Source organism: Xiphophorus hellerii, chromosome 3, assembly GCF_003331165.1.
Source record: "Xiphophorus hellerii strain 12219 chromosome 3, Xiphophorus_hellerii-4.1, whole genome shotgun sequence".
In the NCBI taxonomy this organism is placed as follows: domain Eukaryota; kingdom Metazoa; phylum Chordata; class Actinopteri; order Cyprinodontiformes; family Poeciliidae; genus Xiphophorus; species Xiphophorus hellerii.
Genome location: NC_045674.1, coordinates 4,444,163 through 4,450,162, shown reverse-complemented (window position 1 = coordinate 4,450,162; position 6,000 = coordinate 4,444,163).

Sequence of the window (6,000 nt, the reverse complement as noted above, 5' to 3'; positions counted from 1 at the left end):
CTTTTGTAGGACATCTGAATGCAGACGATTTGCTCAAGTAAGATATCAGAGATAAAAAGATGTCTAGTGTGCTTAAATTCAAAGCTGGATAAGGAAGTAGTCCCACTCTTAATGGATTACCATCTAGATCAATAGTATGGAGTTCATAGTATGTAGTCCAAGAAAGGTTTTAAAATAGAAAAGACATTCTAATGGTGGCACTTTAGAGTCAAATCTCAGAAGAGATTCCTATATTTTGCTATTTCTTTAGGGTTATTTCAGCTGTCATCCCAAAAGGTCAGAGCTAGGGTTGTGGCCAGGGTTAGACAGAACAGAGGGCCTCAATGGGTCACTGTGGCTCCAGGTCCAAGGGGTAATGATGTACCCAGTTCCGGGATAAGGGGTAGCATTGAGGCCTCGGGGCCTCTGCAAAGTCCAGGGGACCAGATAGCGGCCAGGTCAGTGTGTGATTGATGAGATCAAGCCGGGTTATGGCAGGTGCCCACTAGCCCCTGACCACTTCAGCTTAATCAGCACAGCATTCAGACAACGGATCCTATTTAACCTTCTAATGAGTGGTCACTCAATCTGGACACGCACCCATGAACACTAGAAGCACAATAACCACAAAAGAAGACCCCACTGACACAGTGTGAAACAAGAAAGTCAAATAAAGTGACATGAAAATAAACAGAGAGCACATCCAAACAAGTATATGGACAAGTACAAGCTGCTGCCCATTGCCCTAGCATTCATCCATTTATTGATTTTTCAATTAGCACCAATGGAAGAGCTGTTTATAGCACAAATAATGTAATTAAGTCTTGTTAGTTGACAACAATGACCTGCTGCAAACTCCAGAAACGTGGTAAAATAACTGTTATATTGCATTAATACATACTACAGTACTTATAAGTTGATAATTTTTATTGCAATCCAAGCATATAAGAGTAAATTGAATAGTACGGTGCCGGGTAGAATAAATTAATATTGTGACTTATCGTGCAGCCATGTTAATCCAGGATTTAATTGATATTGAACAACCGTAGTGGAGAGGTTATTCTTTCCCCGTCTGCAGTTCAGATCATACTTTGACATTTTTTAATAAATATTTATCTTAATATTGGAAAAAAATTGTTTTGTAAAGTGCCTTGAGATTATTTTTGTTCCAAAGTAGTGCTATTTATCAAAACACAATGTAAATAAGACCTGAATTGTTGTACTAGTAAAATGTTGCTTAAAGTAAAACAAAAACTTAAAGTAAAACTCCTTTAAAGTAAGAATAGAGTTGAAGAAAGCCTCTGTTTTCTTCAGAGAATCTTCCCTGAAGGCAGAGAGTTTCATCCAGGGGAGAAAGTAATCAAAAAGTTATCTTTTGTGTGTGATTTCAGGCTTTAGGGGTAGAAAATGCAGTGTCACTGATGTGTCAACAGATTTCCTTCCTCCATCACAAATGCTGTAAAGCATTTAACACACACTGTGTGTGTTCAGATTGATTACATTAGTGAAAGTTAAAAGTATCAAATGGGTAGTTACAATTTAAGGTGTGAATCCTAATTAACTTAATGTGATGGCTTTTATGGTTAAAGGTTGTGTATTGAATGTTTGCCTAACTTACGACTGTTTGATGGACATTTACTAAGGCACAACTTTGTTTAACCAAATGGATTTTTGTTCAACTCTTGCTCCCCGCAAGACAGTTTCTTAAATGATCTGAACCAAATCAGCATTAAAAGAAGAAAGGTTAAAAGAGGCTGACTTCATGTGCTTCCTAAAGCCACTGATAACTAGTCAATCAGACAATGGCAAAAAATAGATCCAGAAATACAAGGTTATGAAATAAAATAAAATGATAAGTTACTCTGTTCTGCATTTCTTTGCTCTAGCACTATGAATGGTTCAATTGAAATATTAAAAGAAATTGCAAGTGACTAAGTTTAAATTTGCATTTCCTTTATATCTTCAAAACAATATCATTTAATACTTACACTCTTTTACATAAGCTATTTTGAAAATTCACAAATTATTTTACAGACCTCCACTAATAACAGAATTGCATCTCTACATCATGCTCAATCTTCTGGTTGCATGTCGGGTATTTGTTTCCTATATCCCAAAAGCTCCTTTCAGAAGGCAGTTCTGCACTAAATCCACAAACATGCACCCCACCTTATGGCTTATGTGTTGTTAATGCACCAGTGACGTTGGGTACATCTGCAACAAGATGTGCTTACACAACATGCTCCCAGGATTGTGGAACCAAAGAAATATTGTGTACAGCTTAGAACTAAAATTTGTCTTCTACATCTAGCCAAGAGCCTTGAGAAATCTTTTATAAACAATAAGTTAATTTCAGATAGTCATTTTTTGAATTTACACTTATTTCTGCAAAATGTTTGTCTTGCTGATTTTTTCAAGTAGAAAATCATGTGACTATGACTGTGACTACCCCTTTTAGTTGAGCCAGAGGTATATCATTGGTGGTTCAAGTTCAAGCTCCAATACTAAGTAGGTCCTTACAGGTAAACCCAAAATTATTCACACACCTGGATGTGCAGACTCTGAGTAACCAAATTCAGGATAAATAGGGGCCCACTATGCATCTACCTTTATGACCAAATTTACTTTGTGGTATTCTGGGAATCAACAACTTTAGTTTTCATCAAACTGCCCTGCATTTTGGTCCTCTGTCTAACACTTGATCTGATGAAAGACAAAGAAGCACCTGCAAATGATAACATTTCTAAGTAAAAGCTGTAGTTTGTTTTGCTACAAATAAAGACCAAAACAGAACAAACTCATTACATTAATCAGATTTTAAAAGACCACAAACATCATTTAGGAATGTTAAACATACTGTGGGAATGTAATAGTGATATGGTGCATGATAAAAAAAAAATACCACAAACAAGAATTAAGTGACTATTAATTAGATTTTTTTAACCACAGTCCCCGTGTATAACAGTGGTTTGTCCTCAGGCTCATTTTAGTGGAAACTACCAAGACGGGGGGTTATGTGACATCAGATGTGATGTGTGTGTGTGCGTGTACGGGTGTTTGCGCATGTGCCTGTGTGTGCGTTATCTCCATGTTGCCGTTTCATTTGGTGACTCATTGCACGTTTCCGCTATTTACTGGAAGATAGCTGGAACATGTTTATGTCCGTAGCTTTTTAATGGCTACCTGAGAGTGAGTGCGGGAAGCCTCAGAGTCCTGTTTTCTCCTACTAAAGTGCTTTATAAAAACTTGATTTATTTTTGTTTCTTAGTGGTGCTCTTCAGATTATCTTAGGACTGAGGCTCATTGTTGACTGAATGTGACGCATGATGTAGCAACACAGATTCTGATTACAGAGACTGCTCTGTAATCAGGCTGTAATATTATAAAAAAATAAAATAAAATAAAACAAACATAGTCATAGCACCTTCACGTTTTGTGAACATTCTCAAGTTATGGCTCGGCTTTTCTATTTGTGCTTATCTTTATTTTTTATGTTATCAACAAGAACCAAAGATATTTCTTCCAGATGTTCATTGCCTGACTTTATGGGAAGACTATTTGGGCAAGGCAAAGTGAAGAACAAAGGTTCATAAATTTAAAGGTAGTAGTTAATTACTCTAAAGGTTTTTAAAGTCACCAAGACATCTTTGATTCAGCTAGCTAACTTAAACAGCTGCCGTGTCTAACACAGGTTACCCACAAACAATACAACGATCCATGCTTCAAGCTTTGTCAGAGCTGCTGGCACAAAGCTTACAGGAAAAGGGTATAATTTACATCCTCTTTGCAAAGATGAGATCATTCGCTCTACTATGACTGTTGGAGGATTATTTATAATGGTGAGGTGATTAGCCCAGTTTACCAAAAATGACAAAAGCAGCAAAAATTACCCTCATAGTGACAAGACCCTAAAAGCTCACAGAATGATAAGTCAAAACAGGTACAAATAATGTAGTCTTGTCATTATAGTTTTTTAAAACAGTGACTACTCACTTTTCCTGATATTGCAGTTCTACTAGGAATGGGTAGAAGACTTAAGTAAATTTGTGACTTAAGAAAACTCAGTCCAGTCCAAAACACAGGTGCTTTATAGGGATTAAATGTAAGCTAAAAAAAAAAAAAGTTTTATCATTGATGAATTTTATGATGTTTTTCTTAAAATAACTCACACATTATTTCTTTTCATTCCTATCCGAACAAAATTCCGAGTGTCTCTGCCTCCAGGTAATCCTTGTTGGGATAATCTAACAGTGAGATATTAAACTTCAGAAATACTACTGATTTACTGATGTGAATAAATTGCAATATTTTATGTATGCATGTGTAAATGTAATGTTGTGAGACTGTCCAACTTGCTTGAGATACTAGGTTGTATATTCCTGAATTAAGCAATTATTTCTGGTACACAGTAGGTCAGTAGTATACAGTTATGCCAGAAAGGGTGGCTAATACTTCCAGTTTTTCTTCATCAGCATACAGATTCATTTTAAGGTACTCAATGAAATGTGTAATACTCAAAGCATTGGAAAAGCCACATGTATTCAAAGAATACCTAAGAAGGAGAACTGTAGAGTTGCACAAGTTGGGAAAATTTTTTGGAGCCATTTCTAAGCAATTGTTTATCGCTTCGAAGAACTGTAGATGAGTGCAAGTTATACACATGTGTCGCCACTTTGTCATGGTTTGGACGTAAACTGTTACCTTCAGATGAATGAAATTGTTTAGTTATGCTCAGGAACAACCCCAGATGCTTGATACACATCTTCAGCATATAGCTAAGTTCTTCAAAGTCCTAATAATGGCATAATTATTTGATTCAAGTGTACTGTAGGAGAGAAACATTGAAAATTTGATGAGCGCCAGACGTTTAAGACTATAGTTTGACACATGTGCCTTCAAGCTTGACAGAATTTAGATTCTACCCAAATGGACAAGTCAAGTGCTTTAAAACTGGGGTATGTAACTTTTATTTAAAAAATAAGGTTTTTTTTTTTTTTACACATTTGTTAAAACTGTCACCATGTCGTGACAGCATAATATCTGAAAAAATCAAGTTCCCCAACCTCCTCTCAGTGCTATTATTGCTGCTGAATAAATGGACTGCTCCCAGTCAAAAACAACTTGTTGGAGCCAGGAGGAGTGTCTTACCGCTGTCAATCATGCATGTGTAGGCACTGCTTAATATGCTAAATTCAGAGAAACAACTTACATTTCCAGGAAAACTGTTTCTCCACCATCATCAGTGCCCATGCTATACAAAGCAACTAGTTATATCAGCAAGATTTGTCAAATGTTGAGCCAGGATATTAGGTAAAGGCCACATGACATTTTGGGTTAAAATGCAACTATCTAAAAGACAATTACCCAAATATTATTGGGTGATTGTGTTTTAGGGCTGAATGTCAGACGTGACCCAGTGTGAATTGGAAAATCAACAAATTCATCTTGTGCATCCAATTTTTTTATTTAAAAATAGGTTATGTCAATCATTGGTTTATGATTTCACCCTGAAAAGTGGTTAAAATTTGTTAGTCTAAGTTTAAAACTAATGTCATTCATATCAATAATGAGTATGAAAATATCCTACTTTCAAATTCCATACATTTGCAGAGCGTTTAAACGCATGTCAATTGGCTCCATAAAAATAATTATAGAGGTTGATGTATGACATGTTTTTTGCTGAAGTTGTAACTTAAGTCAAATACAGGGCAAGATTCCTCACTGGTATAACATATAAACATTGTTAACAAGGACGGACTACTTGCCACTTAATTAAGAGTCCTGCTTGCGTGCCGAGGACAAAGTGATTAGCTATAGACAAAGAGGAGGGGCTTTCATTTGGAGGGTGCTTGTCTGGTTTAGGCATTGCACAAGTTTACCCTTGGCCTTTCTGCTACGGCCATCTGTTGAGAGTGTCAAGATGAGCCTATTTGTGTACGTGTGTGTGGGACACAGCACAAGCAGATTGGTAAGATTATGGGAACTGATGACCACATACGCTATCCCACACCCCCCTCTTAC